Source organism: Myxine glutinosa, chromosome 5 (assembly GCF_964187855.1).
Source record: "Myxine glutinosa chromosome 5, kmMyxGlut1.1, whole genome shotgun sequence".
NCBI lineage: Eukaryota > Metazoa > Chordata > Myxini > Myxiniformes > Myxinidae > Myxine > Myxine glutinosa.
Window position 1 is genome coordinate 143453478 of NC_136265.1, and position 18443 is coordinate 143471920.

General features: G+C 50.2%; 1 protein-coding gene across 2 annotated transcripts in view; it reads right to left on the bottom strand.

Moving 5' to 3' along the window:
• Positions 1-18443, bottom strand: part of LOC137439679 (neuronal-specific septin-3) — a 180941-nt gene that overhangs the window by 52065 nt on the left and 110433 nt on the right. Inside the window, exon 1 of one of the 2 annotated variants that reach the window (XM_068135667.2) lies at positions 8794-8915. The exons of the other annotated variant lie outside the window; for it this stretch is intronic. The gene's annotated coding sequence lies outside the window, so the exon portion shown is untranslated. Of the gene's footprint in view, positions 1-8793; positions 8916-18443 lie in introns of those variants that run through there. 2 annotated transcript variants of the gene reach the window in all.

Genomic DNA, 18443 nt, shown 5'->3' on the forward strand with positions numbered 1-18443 from the left:
TAAACTATCCAATCATTTTCAAGAGATCTGTTGGGAACCTGATGACAATATATCGAAGGGGCCGTGGGGCAAATACATATATGTAAGAATGTACTCAATACCTAATGTGAATATCACCACTGCAACATTAAATGTGCGAAAGTGCTGCAGTCTCACCCAAAACGGTGCTAATACCCCCATCACACCAAACTAGTTCTCAATACGTTCGTGAAAATGTTGTCGAACGGGCTCCAACTGTGTATGAACGTAGTGGACATAGTAGCAACTATTTAGTCTTTTTACGAACTTCATGGACGGGCTCGGACGGGGAGGGTACTCTAGAACTTTGAGCCTGCTCAAAATTTTATCCCATCCATCCCGTTCTCCAATTAGACGGATTGACAACGTAGCCATGGCCTTCAGCAGGGCTCGTACTTAAAACGAGATAGACGTACTACGAACGGAATTGCCGTACTTCGAACCTACTAGGGAAGTGTTACGACGTGGTGCAGTCGGACATAAATTTCAGTACGTGTGCACACCGACCGGGTCCGTTTGTTGCTCGTTCATCCCGTTCGGCGACAGACCCAATTTGACCGCATTACGTCCTTAGTCAATCCTTATTCCGTGCAAATACGTTTCAAACGAAATATAAAGTTCTGAAGCAGTTGGCAACACGCTTCTACATGGTTCTAAAAGCTCCCAGTAGGTTCTCATTAAGTTCTCCTAGTTTTGAGTATGTTTATGTAGTTCTCACGCAGTTCTTACTACAACCACCCCGTCTGCAGTACGATAGGACAAGCTAGGGTATAAATACGGCTGTTTCAGGTTCATCAGTTGGGCTTGAGATTTCGGGCAGTGCACATCGTTTCCTGACGTGAAGATTTGCAAGATTTGTGCCCAGAACCATGGATAACTTTGCATACATTAACATGTTGAATGTTGGTTTCATCCAATTTATGTTGGAAGCAGAGGAAGAGTACAATGAGATGGTAGAGGCTCCAGGGGATACAGCTCTCTCCGTCTCCCTCTCTTGAATTGGACCTTCATGGGCAGGCTCAATAGTCTCAGCAACTTCAGGGGATCTGCATGGCCTTCAGCAGGGCTATTTGTGCTTGATTTCGCTCGCCCTGTTTTTCTGAATCGACTTCTCTTTGGAGGCATGATGATCGGAGATTGTATTGTAGATGTGTACAGCTCGGAGCCCTGAACTTGAATGAGGACTGGCTACAACGCGCTCGGTATTCATAGCAGTCGGGCCAGGACGGGCCAGGACGCGAGTACACACGCACTAGGGACGAGAAGAGGACATAGTGCGAACGAGTTGGTCGGGTTAAGAATTAGTTAGAACTGGCTTGGACGTATTGTGAACGAGGTAGAATGAGGTAGAACGAGGTTGAACTGGTTAAGAACGGGTTGAGAACGGCTACAGACAGGCTCGAACTGCTTCGAAACGTTGTCGGCATGAGGTGAACGGGCACTTTTACACGATCTGAACTGGATACAAACGGACTGCAGACTGGCTAAGAACGAGATAAGAACGAGATAGACGTATTGAGGACTGCTTATGAATGAACTAGCATCGTATTTTACGCCAAACTACGCATTCTACCGTGATCACAGCCCGTTCTAGTATTTGTTTTAGAACGGGGTAGAACGGGATAGAACTACTTTGGTGTGATGCTAGCCTAAGCTACAGACTCCAGGACCAAGAACACTCTAGAGACTGTGAGGACCGAGAATGAGCTGCGGACTCCAGGACCGAGAACGAGCTGTGGACTCCGGGACCGAGAACGAGCTGTGGACTCCGGGACCGAGAACGAGCTGCGGACTCCGGGACCGAGAACGAGCTGCGGACTCCGGGACCGAGAACGAGCTGCGGACTCCGGGACCGAGAACGAGCTGTGGACTCCGGGACCGAGAACGAGCTGTGGACTCCGGGACTGAGAACGAGCTTCGGACTCCGGGACCGAGAATGAGCTTCGGACTCCGGGACCGAGAATGAGCTACGGATCCTGGGACCGAGAATGAGCTACGGATCCTGGGACTGAGAATGAGCTACAGACTCCGGGACCGAAAATGAGCTACAGACTCCGGGACCGAAAATGAGCCATGGACTCCAGCACCGAGAATGTGCTACAGACTCCAGGACCGAGAACACTCTACAGACTGTGGGGACCGAGATCGTGCTGCAGACTCTGGGACCAAGAACGAACTGCGGACTCTGGCATTGAGAGATTGAGAACGCGATATGGACTCTGGGACCAAGAACGCGATATGGACTCTGGCCCATACGGGTGTTCTAGACTCTAGAGTCATGCATGGGTGAAGTCCATTGAGATATATCAATTCGCTACCATACCTCCAGGGAGTGGCAACTTTTTTTGAAGTCAATCCTTCTGGATATGCACAGGAATGTCGGCCATTATGGCAAGATGTTCGTAAACAAATAAAGTGAAACAAGGACATATTCAACTTCCTTAACTCCAATGTAGACCCATTCAAAGAGGGGGAAAAACTCTATTTGAGAATATAAACGAGTGGAAAACCTGGTTTGTTTACAAATTTGCACGTCAGGTATTCTGTATTATCCAGATGGATGCAATCTATTTTTTCCGAAGTATCAAATACAAACCAGGGTTCGAAAAGGCCTTTGTTTGCGACAAACCCGGATCTTTTGCTCCTGATGGTTTTTGCAAAAGCTCTTGTATTGCTCTCACGAAGAAGGCATTATTGTTCTCCGTAGCTTTCGACCACCTGCCTGCTAAAATCACTTAGTCTGGATTTGTGTTTATTTCAAAGCCAGCAATGACTTCACCCTTCCTCGCTTCATCCCCAATGACATCAACGCAGCACTCTTCGCCAAGTCGAAGCGCTGCGTGAGAATATGGGACGCCATCTCTGGATAACCGTGGCCGGTTTCACATTTACTTTTTGCTAAGATTAGGTGCTGCGATGTTTACTTTTAGGAGGCATTGGTGTGGCATCTTTCCTGGCTTGCCTGTTTCGAATTCTGCCGCAGCGTTCATGCTGCAGATATTAACTTACAGAATCCCAAGATAGCCTCGACTCGTGCAAAGCTTCTTTTTTTTTTTTTTGTATGCAAGATCGAGGCTCATGGAAGAGCTAACATTAATCACACAAAAAATCAAACAGACACATAAAACATATAATAAGGGAAGCGGGAGACAAGATGGGGAGAGATGGTGAAGCACACAAACACAACATTTGAGAGCAGGTTCATCGGGAGATCTGTGGAAGGGAGAGGGCTTGGGAGGAGGAGGCATCAGAAGGGGTGGGGGTGGGAGAAGTATAAAACACAAGGATACTGCAAGGACTTCCAGGAAAGAAGTTGGAATTTCAAAAAAGTGGATCTGGGGTGAATTAGCGGGGGTAGAAAAGATCAAGGTTTTGGATGGAGAAAGATAAGAGATGGTGGTGAACAGCTGTTTTAAAGACCTGGAGGGAGGAGTGGGATTGAAGGGAGTGAGGGAGTTTGTTCCAGAGGCGGGAGAAAAGAGGAATGAAAGAGTGAAGCTGTAACCGAATGGGAGATTCTCCATGAGGATTGATGAGATTTCTAGTTTGTTCTGGGTTGCGAATAACATCGCAGCGTCTGTGTAAAAAATAAATAAATATGTCGGCACGATACAATGATGGGTTTTATATATAAATAAACATTGCATTGTCATTTACTAACTCAAGACATCTTGAACAAATACTGAAACGGAAGGGTTTTGAAAGTTCCAAAAAGGCGATTTGTGTTCTAGTGTTCAAATATGTAATTCAATTTAAAATAAAGAAACGTTTTAAAGGTCGTATACATAAAGTACGTACAAACATTTGATCGGGAGTGTTCTGGCCTTCATGCATAATATTTCTTCGAGATTCAAGGTACTCACTGAGTGCAGACTTGTCCCCACTTGCCGCCTCGCCAGATATCTTAACACTTTTCACTTTATGACGGGACGTGAACTTATCTACCCACCCTTTGGATGCCAGAAAGACTGGAGGTCGTCGCACACCCATCTTACGAGCCACAGCAGCATAAATGCCCTTGGCAATGTCCATAATTTCACGAGTATCGATCGCCACGTTTCGCTTTGCTTGCCTCTCCAGATATCGTCGGAGTAATTGTTCTGTCTTGAGGAGCAATTGATTACGGCTTCGCATAGCTTGGGCACCTGCGTCTGACGAGGCAACGTTCATATGGGCCTTGATATGGTCGCGGTTTTGGAAAATACCTCGCACTGTTGACTCATTTATCCCAAATTTCTTTCCAACACTTCGCTTTGTTTCACCATTGTCTATCAACTGCACAATGTCGAATTTCTGAGCGTAAGTTAAGTTCTTCCTCTTCTTGATTTCCCTTGCAGGTGCCGCCGCATTGCGCTGGGCAATGGTGGGAGGCCGGGGTCGGGGACGGGGTATATCGGCCATTGCTATATCACAAAAAGAGGCTTGGACACTGCTATTACTTCACTCTGAGGCGACGCGCGGCGCACTTGAATCATTGAATGGCGCCGGGCGGCCAATCACAGCGCCCCTGACGTCCTGACGTCACAACCAATCAGCACGTGAATCACCCCACGCTCGGTGATGACGTAGCACCCGAACTGTTGGAATTTTTTCCACCATTTCCGGTGCGCTATAGCCCGTATATGGGGCGCGATAGTCGTGTGTTTGTGCAGATTTTTTTAGGTATCCGCGATAGCAGAGAAACGCAATAGCTGAAGTCGCGATAGCAGAGGGTTGACTGTAATTTCGGAAGTTTACCGCCGTTGAAGCAGTGTCTTATACACCACCTTATTTAACACGTGACATGAGTGATTCTTTGCCTGTTGTGTTGTTTGCGTCCTTTATGACGTCTTTAGCAAATGTTTCCTGTTTGGAATTTTGTTTGACTGCCAGACAGGAAGACAGAGTAAAAAATATTATCTCACTCCTCTTTGCGCATGTATGATCGGGACGGATCCGAAGTGTGGGAAAACGCAGGTCCTTTTTCAGTTTATGCTCCGATCCAACCCATCCCTTTCTGCCCACACCTTCCAACATGTCTCTCCCAGCTCCCGCTGCCTCTGCCTCGAGCCCAGATGTCATTGGTGCTCATATTCTCATTGGTGCTTTTGTCTGCTCTTTGCAGTTTGTCATTCACATTAAGCCACCTCGCATCTGCCTGAATGACAGTCAACATCACTCCCATGTGTGCAAAAAGGAGTGTGCAAAAACCGATCCACTCAACAGGTAAACTCACTTCTACTTTAAGCAAAATCACTGGATCCTTAATCATCGTCGACATCAAGTCTCTTTGCTCTTTATTTAATGGCCTGATCTCTTATCATCAGCTGAGATTCTGTTTTGGATACTTTGGACTTGCTCCTGCTTCTCTTTTAGCAATAGCTACGTGGAGACCCTGAATCTTGCACGAGAGATCAGCCCTGCACCTCTGGATATATCGCGGGCCTTTGATACTGTCTGGCACCCTGCTCCGCCTCGCTAAGCTGTCTCCCTTTAGCATCCAAGGCCACCTTCCTTCTTGGTTCGCTGACTCTTCCGCACATGCAGTCAGTGCCTCGCTCTCAAAAGTGTCTGTGATGACTCGGAGGCAGATTCCCAGGAGGCACTAAGATTTCATTCCACCAACATTCGGTACAAGCCTTGAATAGCTGTGCTGCCATTACGCACGCAGGTGTACTCATCTCATAAGTAGTTCCACCGAGGGATTACGTCATCATACAAATACCAATGCGACAAAATGGAGTCCCGACAGTATCTTTTCATCTCCTCTTTCAGTAGAGGCTAGAGTGTACCAAGGCAGTCTTAGGCCCAGTTTTATTCCTCACATACATCAGTAACCACACTGATGCCATAGAAAATCTTCTTTTCCACTTTAAAAATGATTTTACATTATTCCGTACAATGCTCTATTGCAACTACAGGCCGATAGCAGCTGCATCCCTCTCGATGGATCTGGAAAGGATCTGATGGCAGTCTGACAGATGGAACATGTCATTGAAACAAGGCAAGTTCCACACTCTCATCCTGTCTCTCTCGAAGAAACCCACCTATATACTTTCTTGATCAGCTACTGCAAGAGGTTAGTTATTCAAACTTATGGGCCTTATAATAAGCCACATATCAAAGCTGGCCTCCAAAGCCAGGAGTAGACTGAAATTCTTCGGCATGTGATCGATATTTTTGTCAATCGGAACTTCCCACAGCCGACACGGCTTCATCAAAAGTTCATCGGAGGTGGTGTACTCGGTTCTGCCTTTCACTGATGGATGCTGTGGAATGAAAAGCTCTCAACATCATGAGCATCTCTGAAGAAGATTGAGAGGGCACAGAGCCTGTTGTTTTCTCATATCGTGTTTTGAGGCCTGATCTCTGCCTATTCTCTTCTGGTCTTGCTCCAACTGCTGTGTGCTGTCTTCTGCCCTCTGTTCCTCCCCAGTCCCTGCAGGGTGGATTAATTCTTACAGTAAGCCACTCCTTGTTAATTTTCAAAAAAAATCCAGGTTTACCTCCACCTCTGTTCCCCTTTTCTCCTGTCTGCAAAACCATCTCCCTGAGTCAGAACAATCGCACTCTTTCCTCCAGAGCTTCAGGATGGTGGTAGAACACCACCTCATTATATTTTCCATCCTTATCCATACACCTCTCTTATGTTTAGGTTCGTATAATAGATACACATTTTAATACACATGTACTACTACTACTACTACTACTACTACTACTATTTAGTTAAAGGCCCCAATTATTCCCATCTTCCAATGGGGTCTGCCAGTCAATGGGTTGGCCCAAGACTTTCACGAACTAGCTGGCCAGGCCTGACGTTTGACAAAGCTGTTGTGGCAGGAATTTGTAATTTGTTCAGGGTGCCGGCGATAGCTTGCCTATTCTTCGTGAAGAACACTGTGGGATCTTTAACATTCACCAACTAATGCCGGCAGAGGAAACACCAGTTTAACTTCCATCTGATGAATGGCGCACACATCGATGAATCAGCCTGCCCGTAAAACACCAGGATGGCAATTTATAGCTGGGCCAGGATTCAAACCCAGGCTAGACAGCTCAAAGACAAGTGGGCATTTTTAAGCCGCTATATCCTTCTAGACATTATATATATATATATATATATATATATATATATATATATATATATATATATATATATATATATATATATATATATATACATATAAAAATAATAAAAGGCAGTGTCTGTCCGTCCATCCGTCCATCCGTCTGTCTATCTCCTCCATAACTCCAAAACCATGAAATCTAGCGCCCCCAAACTTTGCATGCATACACCTGGACCTCCAACAGATTGCGCGATGAAAACTGGGTGCCTGGGTGTGTTATAACACCCTTTTTGAAGATGATTAACGAGGTGCTCATAAGAAAGTTTTTTTTTATTGACACATTTTTGTGTGATATACTAACCTTCCCTCCCTCTGCCTCCCCTCCCTCTCCCTCCCCTCCCTCTCCCTCCCTCCCTCTCCCACCCCTCCCTCTCCCTCCCCTCCCTCTCCCTCCCCTCCCTCTCCCTCTCCCTCCTCACCTCCCTCTCTCTCCTCCTCCTCCCCTTCCTCTCCCCTTCCTCTCCCCTTCCCCTCCCCCTCCCCTTCCCTCCCCCTCCCCTTCCCCTCCCCCTTTTCCTTCCCCCTCTCCTTCCCCTCCCTTCCCCCTCCCCCTTCCCACTCTCTCCTCCCACTTCCCTTCCCACTCTCTCCTCCCCCTCCCTTTCCCTTCCCTTCCCCCTCCATCCTCTCCTCCCCTCCTCTCTTCATATTCCCGTCAGGAAGCGACTCATTGTTACCCGGCAACGCCGGGTACTTTTGCTCGTGTATAAGTATATATATATATATATGACAGTTGGGACTTTCCATTGTTCTGAAAAAAAGAAAGGCACAGCCAACCAATAAATTGTCCTAAGTACTATCCACAGATTTTCAAAAAATAAAAAAACAGGAAGGAACAGGTTTCGCCTTAGGCTTTGGCTATATCTGCTCTTTCCTGTTTGTTTAAAGAATCAGTACAGTAGTACTTGGTACAACCTGCTGGTTGGCTGTGCCTTTATTTTTTTGTAAAGTAACACTGGTAGTAGTTTCCAAATGTCAAGCAAAGGTATAATTTTTTGTAGCAACTTCAAAATGCAAAGTTATACTGAGGATAACTTCATGAAAACTTCATCAAAACCTCGCACCTGTGACAAATGTATAACGTAAACTGAGTTAACCTCGGGATAACTTAACAATGCAACCTCGTGAGTAATAAACGGACTTAGCACCCAATGCCAGCATGCTTTTTTACAACTACTCTGACAAGATAAAATAAAATATGCAAATACATCAATCACATGAGATGACATAGAATTACTGTGGTACATACAGGGTACCTCAAAATGTATACAGACACATATACTGTATTATAATAAAAATGTTTTTTTGGGACACCCTATATATTTTGCTTGATATTAATTTTTTTAACAGTAATGGATGATCTTGAAAACTTTACAGCAACCGATAGAGCCCGGATGGCTTATTGAGCTGAGATAACCACCATGACAGATAGAAGGCAGAGTTCTGTTCACCAAATCCTCAATTAACCCGTCTCTACATCCCAACGACATTCTACCGCATGTAATTCCCCTATAGTACAATAGTGTCCTGTATGAGATGCAGGATCTGCCAAGCAGTCGATATAACATTGTCTCTGTTTGTTGATTTGTCGAGCAAAGTCCAAAAGGAATGAGCACCATTGTGGCGGTATGGTGAGAAAGGTGCAAGAGAGTTTGGAGGGGGAACATACCCTTGTGAGACAACTTTGAACTGCTCAGCGGAGACGAAGTGCTGGACCCGGTGCTCCCACAAATAAGCAATACAAGTGAAATGTTGGAATAGTGAGTGTGGTTTGGAAGGGACGGTGGAGGGCTGGGAATGTGGGCGGGATAAGTACGACCAATGGGGTGGAGAGAGGACAAGCAGACGCCGGCTGATAGATGTTTCTTTCTCACCATCTCATGAATGACAAAGCTGGGTGAACCTGGCAGGAAGGTACAGGATTGTGCGAATGACAAATGGAGACCCAAAACTGCTGTGCTAGTACAACTCAACCTACAACTACAACGTGCGCACCTTGTGAATAGGAAAGCATGCCAAGCTCCACTTTTCATTTCTTTAAGAACAGATTGCAACTGTTCCTTTTTGGGGGATTTGCAAACATTTACATCGACAAAGAGTTCGAAAAAACCGTTTTTGGATTTTAAGTCTTTCCCGGCAAGATAAAATGGTCGATTATAATGAGGAACACAGGCCCGAAGTTCACCATTTTTTGGCTATGAATAAGCATGCTATCAAGTGGCAGTAAATTAAATACAAAACCATCTGTTGAGATAATAAGACAGAACGAAAGAGAAGAAAGAATGAACTTTAAGTACAAATAGGAAAATACAATGACTTGCATTTAAATATGTAAGTTTAAGACTAATTTAATGCGCTGCGTGAGTTTATTACGTACGCAATGTGGCGGAAACTTTTATTCACCCTCTCCCAGCCCCGTATGCCCAATATGTGTCCTTCCATCCCATTCCCTCACTCCAACTTCTCCCAAATATCTTTCCCTTCCCTTCCCCTCGCACACATCCTCTACCCTCCGTTCTCCCATAAATCTGCCTTCTCTTCCTTTTCATAATTCACTTCCCCCTTGCAAACGTACTAAATAGATGACCCATCAAGGCATAGAAAGAAAGACAGAGATGGAGGACATATGGGGATATAGAGGACAATAGTGTGGTTGTCACCAGGTAGTATTATAAAAAGGGCCCAAATAGGGAGAGAGGGAGGAACAATATGAGATCATGGAGAGAAGTTGAAGGAAGATGATGAAGAGTTCATTGCATCGTGAAAGAAGAGCGGTGAAGACTATTGAAAGAAATGTTTGGGTGGAGCAAGTGGGAGCGACTGCCACGACTAACCCTAACCCTAACTGTAGTGAGGGAGATTCTTTGATGAAGTGCAGGAGAAGAGGTTCAAGTCCATGAAGCAAGAGGGCGGTGTGATGGAGAAAGCAGGAAACTTGGGGGAACATGGAAGGCACAGGTGTGTCGAGATAATACCTTCATTCCACCCGCAGTGCGGGCTTTGTCCTGTCATGTTGAGCTAAAACTACCATTTCACTTTGCTTGGATTTCACCGCTCGAGCCTGTCGACTCGTTCCTCTCGATGGAGGTCTTACAGATGGGGTTCTGAACTAAGGCCTGCTCTCCTCAATGGTGGGCGACATGAATCGTGGACATGTCAAAACGCATGACGTGACAAGTGGCTAAGTTAATAGGCTCGTACTCAACTGGGACCAATGCTGAAAAAACAGAACTGAGTGATAGATTTCATTAACTATCAGGATATTCACCTTCATGAAATCGCTTTCGAGAAAAATATTTTTTAGAACATTATACAAAACAAAAGGTGGAAGGCACAGTGGTGCTTGTTGAAAGTACATGCCTCTTTTACCTCGCTCTTCCATGAGCCTCGATCTTATATTTAACTAGATGGTATTCATAGAATACTTACCCTGCACAGTCAACTTGGTGCGAGGCAACTCTTCTGTTTTTGAAGGTTTTTTTTTATTTGATCCAATATGGCTGCCAGACCATAAATTGACATGATAAATTTATATTCTTAAATTTATAGATGCCATCATAAATTTGTATTATTTAATATAATTGTGTAGATCACGCTCAAGAAATTTCAAACTGATCACACTAAATGTTGTCCCTGTCGAATTATGACGTCATAATTAAGGCACCAATGACATCATTTACATATGTTATTCCCCATGCGGAGTTCTTTACAATGAGCCACATTTCAATTTTTTCCATGGAGCGGTTTCAGAGATAGAGGTGCAAAGTTTTTCCAAGATGGCACCCCGTATCACGTGACCTATGACATCATAATTATCACTGAAAATTCTGCAGTCAGAGGCGCTTCTATGGTAAAAAAAAAATTGTGTGAATCAGACCAACAACTGCAGAAAAAAAAATCATACTGATTGGATCGAGCGTTGGATGTCGAATTATGGTGTTGTGGTGCTGTGCACACACGATTCGTTTGCCAAGAAGGTAGGCCACAACGCGTTGTACAAACTGAAATGCTTTATTAACAGCTCGCATGTAAGCACTGGGCGGGCTCGACTATCGAGCCCGCGTATATGTCCCGAGGCCACGCCTTGCCCCCGGGCGTGGCCGGTCGGCCGAAAGGCGGGGCATGTCCTCAGTTCCACCTTGCGCCCCGTGACGCCTTCGCTCTGGGCGTGACCCGAGCTGCGCTTCCACGCCCGGACGCTCGCGCCACCCACTGGTGCGCGGAATTATTGCCCACTGACAATGTGTCCGCCACACGCGCCCCCCCAGAATTCCCGCGCACCTGAAAGGTGAGCTTGCAGGGAAGCCGGATGACCCGGCCGAAACGCCCTCTGGCGATGCGTGCAGGGCTGGGGGCTAGCGGGACGGTGGGGCTGGGGGGTGCCGGGGGTCTGCCCACCGGGGGGCGGCCTCGACGCGGAGGCAGAGCTGCTGGCGGGGGGTGGTCCAGGTCGAGGTGGGCTGGCTTGCGGCGGTCCACGGAGATACGATCTGGAGTACCGCCGATGTCCACGGTGAAATGTTTGTCCCCGGTCTCCAGCACGCGGAAGGGCCCGTCGTACGGGGGCCGCAGTGGTGCCCGGTGGGCGTCGTGATGGACGAAAACGTACTCCGCCGTGCGAAGCTCCGGGGCGACGTGGGAGGACGGGCAACCGTGGTGTGCCGTCGGCACCGGGGCGAACCTCCTGGCGGTCTCCTGCAGGGTGGAGCGCTGTTGCGCCGCGGACCAAGGGGCCGTGGAGTCAGGGATAAATTCGCCCGGTAGCCGCAATGGTTGTCCGAAGACCAGCTCTGCCGAGGACGCGCGCAGGTCATCCTTGGGTGCCGTCCTTAGGCCCAGCAGGACCCAGGGGAGCCTGCCGGCCCAGCTGCCATCGCAGAGGCTGGCCCAGAGCGCGGCCTTCATTGAGCGATGAAAGCGCTCGCACAGGCCGTTGGCCTGGGGGTGGTAGGCCGTGGTGCGGTGCAGCTTGACGCCGAGCCCTTGCGCCACCGCTCCCCAGAGCTCCGAGGTGAACTGGGGGCCGCGGTCGGACGAGATGTCCGAGGGGGCGCCGAACCGGGCAACCCACGTGGCGATGAAGGCTTGCGCGACGTCCGCCGCAGCCGTCACCGCCAATGGCACGGCCTCCGGCCACCGGGTGGTGCGGTCCACCATGGTGAGGAGGTGGGTGAAACCCCGCGAGGGGGGCAGAGGTCCCACCAAGTCGACGTGGACGTGGTCGAACCGACGCTCGGGCACCGTAAATGGGGCCAAAGGGGCCTGGATGTGGCGGTGGACCTTTGCGCGCTGGCACGCGAGGCATGTCCTGGCCCAGTCGCGGACGTTCTTCCTGAGGCCATGCCAGACGAACTTCACCGCGACGAGCTTCTGGGAGGCCTTCGTGCCCGGGTGGGACAGGCCGTGGATGGCGTCAAAAATCGGGCGCTGCCAACCAGTGGGCACGATGGGGCGAGGCCGGCCGAGGGAGACGTCGCACAAGAGGGCAGTGCCCGCGACGTCGAACTGCACCTCACCTCGGTGACTCGGAGGCCCGTGACGGCGGTCCGCAAGGCCTGGACATCGGGGTCGGCAGTCTGGTCCTCCGCCATCCGGGCATAGTCGATCCCGAGGTGGACCGCGTGTGCGACGGAGCGGGAAAGGCAATCCGCCACCGGGTTGTCCTTACCCGCGACGTGACGGATGTCCGTCGTGTACTCGGACACGGCAGAGAGGTGATGTTGCTGCCGGGCTGACCATGGCTCGGCGACCTTGGCCATCACGAAAACAAGGGGCTTGTGATCAACAAAGGCCATGAACGGGCGGCCCTCGAGGAGATGGCGGAAGTGTCGGACTGCCAGGTGGAGCCCGAGCAGCTCGCGGTCGAAGGTGTTGTACCGGCGTTCGTGCGGGCGAAGCTGCCGGCTAAAAAACGCCAGCGGCTGCCAAGCACCACTCACCCACTGCTCGTGCACCACGCCCACCGCGTAGTCCGACGCGTCGGTGGTGAGGGCGATTGGTGCATCGGGTGCCGGGTGCGCCAGCATGGTGGCGTTGGCCAAGGCCAGCTTTGCGCCCACAAACGCCGCGGCCATCGACTCCGTCCAGGCGATGTCACCTTTGCCCGGCTTCCCCCGGAGGGCCTCGTGCAGGGGGCGCAGGAGATGGGCGACGCGGGGCACGAAGCGGTGATAAAAATTCACCATGCCCAGGAATTCCTGGAACCCCTTGATCGTGCGGGGCGTGGGAAACTCCTGACCGCCTCCACCTTGGCCGGTAAAGGGATGGCCCCTTGCCTGGTGATGCGGTGCCCCAAGAAGTCGATGGCGGTGACGCCGAAACGGCACTTCGCGGGGTTGATTATCAGGCCATGCTGGCCCAGGCGTTCGAAGAGCGTGCGGAGGTGGAGCATGTGCTCCTCTCGGGACGCGCTCGCGACTAGGATGTCGTCCAGGTAGACGTAGATGAAAGGCAAGTCACGCAAGACGCTATCCATGAGCCGCTGGAACGCCTGGGCCGCATTTTTCAACCCAAAAGGCATCCGCAGGAACTCAAAGAGGCCGAAAGGGGTGATGACGGCCGTCTTTGGTACATCGTCCGGTTGTACGGGGACCTGGTGGTAGCCCCGGATGAGGTCCACCTTGGAGAAAATGGTCGTGTTTGCCAACCGGGCGGAAAAGTCCTGCATATGCGGGACCGGGTAGCGGTCGGGGGTGGTGGCGTCGTTGAGCCGGCGGTAGTCACCGCACGGCCACCATCCGCCGCCGGGCTTGGGCACAATGTGCAGAGGAGAGGCCCATGCGCTGTTGGAGCGCTGTACGATGCCCAGCCGCTCCAGCGTGACGAAGTCCGCTTTCGCCATGGCGAGCTTCGTGGGGTCGAGGCGACGCGCCCGGGCATAGACCAGTGGTCCGACGGTGGGGATATGGTGCTCCACCCCGTGTTTGACGGCCACCGCTGAAAAGGTGGGCCGCGTGAGTGCCGGGAAACTGGCGAGGAGGCGGGTAAACTCGTCCGCTGCCGGAAGCGTACAGACTAACTTCGCCGGGATGGAACCATTCAGCAAGCCGCTTGGTAAGCCGCTCTGTGAGCCGCTCAGCGAGTTGCTCAACGAGCCGCTCAGCGAGCTGCTCAACGAGCCGTTCAGCGAACAAGCGAGCGAGCTGAAGGTTTTGGCCTGGACGAGACGTCGACGCTTAACGTCCACCAACAGCCCATTCGCACAAAGGAAGTCCGCACCGAGCAGGGCCATTGGCATGCTGGCGGTGATGAACGACCATTTGAAGCGCTGCCCTCCGAAACGCAGCGAGAGGCAACACTTCCCGAATGTGCGGATGGGTGTTCCGTTGGCAGCGAGCAATGCGGGGCCCCGGCCCGCAGCTTGCTTGTCAGACGCGGAGGCAGGGAGGACGCTTACCTGCGCTCCCGTGTCGCACAGAAAACGACGACCAGACGAGGTGTCTGTGATGAACAGGAGGCTGCCGGAATGGCCGACGCTCATGGCCGCACGTGAGCGCCGGCCCGGTCGTTTCCCGACCCGTCGAAAGAACACGGCGGGCGGCACGCTCTAGCCTTGCGGCCGAACCTGGCATGATAGTAGCACCAGGTTTGCGGCGGTGGCTGCCGCGGCGGCCGTGCCGGCGGTGGTGGCGGCAGCGGTGGTGGGCGGGGCGTAGCAGCGGCCACAAGGGAAACAGGGGGCGCTGTAGCCCCCGCACCGGGATCCACTACGGCAGCACCGTACACCGACCGCGTGTCGCAGGCCGCGAAAAATGTGTCCGCCTCTCCGGCCAGGGCGCGGGGTTCCGTTAAGTTCGAACCGGCCAGCGCGAGCCGCACCCGCACAGGTAGCTGGCGGAGGAAAAGCGCGCGGAAAAGGAAATCCGGGCGCTGGTCTCCAAGCAGGGACAACATAAAATCCATCCGAACGGACAGTCGTGTGTCGTCGAGGGCGGGAAGGTCCAGGAGGCGGTCGGCGCGTTCGGCCTCCGTGAGCCCGAACGTGGCGAGGAGGAGACGTTTGAGCGCCGAGTACTTGTGGTCGCCCGGCGGGCGCCGAAGGATGGACACGACGCGGGCGGCAGTGCCGGGCCCGAGGGCGGCAACCACGTGGTAGTACATGGTCTCGTCCGCCGTGATGCCCCGGAGCTGGAATTGAGCTTCGGCCTGCACAAACCAAACGTCGGCTTGCGCTTCCCAGAACTCCGGGAGTTTGACGGCGACAGCGTTGGTAGCCATGGCGTGTTCAGGGGTCAGCTACGGCTGAACCAGTCGGGGTCACCAGTGTGGTGCTGTGCACACACGATTTGTTTGCCAAGAAGGTAGGCCACAACGCGTTGTACAAACTGAAATGCTTTATTAACAGCTCACACGTAAGCACTGGGCGGGCTCGACTATCGAGCCCGCGTATATGTCCCGAGGCCACTCCTTGCCCCCGGGCGTGGCATGTCGGCCGAAAGGCGGGGCATGTCCTCAGTTCCACCCTGCGCCTCGTGACGCCTTCGCTCCGGGCGTGGCCCGAGCTGGCTTCCACGCCCAGACGCTCGCGCCACCCACTGGTGCGCGGAATTATTGCCCACTGACAATGTGTCCACCACAGTGTCATAATGAAGGTACCGATGACATCATCATTAACATATCTTATTCCCCATGGGAAGTACTTGAAAATGAGCCTCGTTTCATTTTTTTCCATTGAGCGGTTTCGGAGATATAGAGGTGTAAAGTTTTTCCAAGATAGCATGCGTACCATGTGACCTATGACATCATAATTACGAAAGAAAATGTACAGACGGAGGTGCTCCTATGTGAAAACTTTTGTGTCAATTGGACCAATGGTTGCCGAGGAAATGAAATGTTAAAATGCAGACACGTATGCCACACATACGCACCCGAATGTCTAACCCTGATTTTCGCTTTGTGAGCGCAGGGTAATAAAGTCATAGTAATAGTCACATTAATAAATAAGTCATAGTCACAATAAGTCATAATAATAAATAAGTCATAATAAATAAGTCATAGTAATAAATAAATTAAGTCATAGTCACATTAATACTCCACATGCTCGATATTCATGTAATTGCTTCTTGATATCCATACTTCTCTTAATAATATCCATAATAATGATACTTGATATTCCTGGTCATCAGACTTAATATTTATCACTGACTAGCAGAAGTACCTGGCGTTGCTGGGTGGGGGAGGGGGGGGAAGGGGAGGGTAGTGGATGGGGGGAGGGGGGAAGGGGCGGAAGGGAGGGAATGGGAGGGAGGGGGAGGGAGGGGGAGAGAGGGGGAAGGGGAGGGGGGGAGAGGAGGGGAAGGGGGGATGGGGGGGAAGGGGAGGAAGGGGGGGAGAGGTTGAAGGGAGGGGCTGGGGAGAGGAGGAGTGGGAGGAGGGGAGGAGGCAGGGGGGAGGGGGAGGGTGGGAGAGGAGGGAGGGGGGCTTCATATATATGCTGGTGGGTGAATGTGACATTCATCACGTGTCTGAGTTAAGTGTGATGCCGATCAGGAAGAAGAAGAAGCCGTACTACCAATTTCGTACACATCCGGAATTGTTTGATTTATTTGTATTCAAATGTCTGATGATTGTTTTGTATTTATTTATGCGAATGTGTACTTGTATATAACTGTCATTAATTTAAAAAGGCTTCGGCACAATAGAGCAAATTTTTTTAACTCCAATAAAACGAACTTTTTTTAAAAAAAATTTTTTTTGCCTAAAACACTCCCAGGTGCTCACTGATGAACCTCTGAAAGTTTGACGAAGATCCGTTCAGCCAACTCTGCGAAAAATGGCGACCCAATCGCTTTTATTTTGGTATACAAGATCGAGGCTCGTGTAAGAGCTACTAGCTAGCATTGATCACAAAAAGACAAACTGACACATAAAACATAAAACATATGATAAAGGGAGCGGGAGACAAGATGGAGGTCAGGGACATCGGGAGATCTGTGGGAGGGAGAGGGCTTGGGGGGAGGAGGCATGGCAATGGGGGAGGGGGTGGGAGAGTAAAAAAAAAACACATGGACTTCCAGGAAAGAAGTCAGTATTTCAAAAAAAGTGGATCTGGGGTGAACTAGCGAGGGTAGAAAAGATCAAGGTTTTGGATGGCGGAGGATAAGAGATGGTGGTGAACAGTTGAATTAAAATTCAATTAAAATACAATTAAAATTTAATTAAATTAGTTGAATGAAATATTTATGGAGTTGATATCCATACAATGAGTTTTCCCTGAATTGTGTTTTTTTTAAGTTCCAAAGCGACTCCTCATCATGATCATCGTCGTCATCGGAATAACCGATCACATAAATACAGAAGCTTTGAGAAGATGTAAAACATGCATTGTTGGCGATGGCACGTCACTCCCACGTGAAGACCACCTGTTTTGATTCCTCGCTTGGTGCTCCAGGACAATTGCTCACAGCTGTGCGAGAACTCCCTTCGCCAAACGACGTTACAAAGTAATCTTCGTGGCCACATGTCAATGCCCGAGCCAGATTCCAAATGCCAGTTTTGAGCTTGGTGGCATTCCGCCAGGCAGCTTGTTCGGTTAGGGAGAACGATAAGAGTGGAGTGGACATTCCATCAAAGTCTTGCGTGCTTGAAACTCTTGTAGAACTCGCAGCTCACAGGATTCAGTGGTGACTTTTGGGCCAACCTCGTGCAAGGAATGACCACATGCGCCTTTGGTTGCTTTGCGCTACTCGGACGTGGGATCCATGCGGTTTAGGATCTGGGGTCTGTACCCCATTTGTTCCTCCAACGTTGAAAACACAACTTTTTTTTCCTGAACTCAGTTCTTTTCTCTCTAGGTAGTCTATGTTTTCAGTCCCCTTTGCTCACCAAACCTTTTCAGTCCCGTTTTAAGTATTGGGTGGGAAGATTATTTATCCTTCCGAGCGAAACGTTGAAAACCCTTTGCGCAGTCGCCCTCCAGTGGAAGTGCGAGGTGAAAGCCACTGATTCGAGACCGACAGGATCGTGTTTGCAAGGTTCGAAGATCGAGCTGAACACTAAGGCCATTGACGGAGTGGTCCTGCAGGATTGCCCGGGTCGCCGGCCGTAGCTCCTCGGAAGAAATGGTTGCGGTGTGCCGAAGTAAGACTCCCGCAGGCACCGCCAGTGCCTTTTTAATTACTCATTCCTGGAAAATGATACTGAACAGCAACATAAGGATGAAGAATTTCATCAACAGCTTTCAAAACGCTTTTCTCCAGAATTGAAAACTTTTAAAGCAAAAAGCAAGGCTTTACCTCTACCTCGTGATTGGGTACGTGACCGTAGGTTTTCCCATTGAACCCAAACTCATCCATTGATACATCAAGTGCTAATTAAAAT